This window comes from Austrofundulus limnaeus, unplaced genomic scaffold (genome assembly GCF_001266775.1).
Source record: "Austrofundulus limnaeus strain Quisiro unplaced genomic scaffold, Austrofundulus_limnaeus-1.0 Scaffold500, whole genome shotgun sequence".
NCBI classification, from domain to species: domain Eukaryota; kingdom Metazoa; phylum Chordata; class Actinopteri; order Cyprinodontiformes; family Rivulidae; genus Austrofundulus; species Austrofundulus limnaeus.
Genome location: NW_013952902.1, coordinates 160,146 through 161,249, shown reverse-complemented (window position 1 = coordinate 161,249; position 1,104 = coordinate 160,146).

Genomic DNA, 1,104 nt, shown 5'->3' with positions numbered 1-1,104 from the left:
ATGCTGCTGCACGACTTTTGACAGGAACTCAGAAGAGGGAACATGTGACCCCTGTCCTGGCCTCACTTCACTGGCTGCCTGTATATTTTAGGATTCATTTTAMAATTCTTATGTTTGTTTTTAAATCACTGCATAATCTTGCCCCRGCTTACCTCTCTGAGCTTCTTCATCCCTATGTACCTTATCGGTCTCTCAGGTCAGATCAGCTGCTCTTGGAGGTACCGAGAACAAAAAGGAAGCTCAGAGGGGACAGGGCTTTCTCTGTCATCGGCCCTAAATTATGGAATGACTTGCCTTTGCAGGTCAGAGAGGCCCCTTCACTGTCCACTTTTAAAGCTCGTCTTAAAACCCATCTGTTTTACTTGGCTTTCAACACCAGTGGGATTTAGTTTTAAATTGTATGTTTTTGTTTTAAACCATTTTAGTCATTTTTTTATTATGTTGTGTTTTAATGTACAGCACTTTGTATCAGCTGTGGTTGTTTTAAAGTCCTTTATAAATGAAGCTGGTATGGTATTATTTGGCCATCATGTTAATTTGCAACTTTTTGCGGACTGAAAGCTCATTGCACTGGTTTTTCAGAACAATTCTAATCCTTTGTTTTATTTTCAGCTACAGTATTTACTGCCATTAAACGAAGACAGTTGGCAACCTAAAAGATGCCTAAAATAGTTTGCAATATCCTAGGTCAGAGAAACTCAAACTTTTTGGGTCTGGGACCCCTTACAAGGCCAAAACAATTCCAGGGGCCCTCTCATAAACTCCATGCTGTTTTAAAAGATAATTTACTGTCATTTCAACCCCTAAATGCCATGGGAATTTATATATATTATTTAGTTTGTTATGTTTGATTTATTAGTTCATTGTTATTCATGCATTTTTAAAAATAAAAATCTAATTGACATTTCAACTCCTAAATGCCATGGGAATTTATATTTTTTATTTAGTTTGTTATGTTTGATTTATTAGTTCATTGTTATTCATGCATTTTTAAAAATAAAAATCTAATTGACAATTTAGTGACATTTTTTGAGGGCCCCCAAGATAACTCTCGCGGACCCCTGGGGGTCCTGGGACCCCACTTTGAGAACCTCTGGTTTAGAT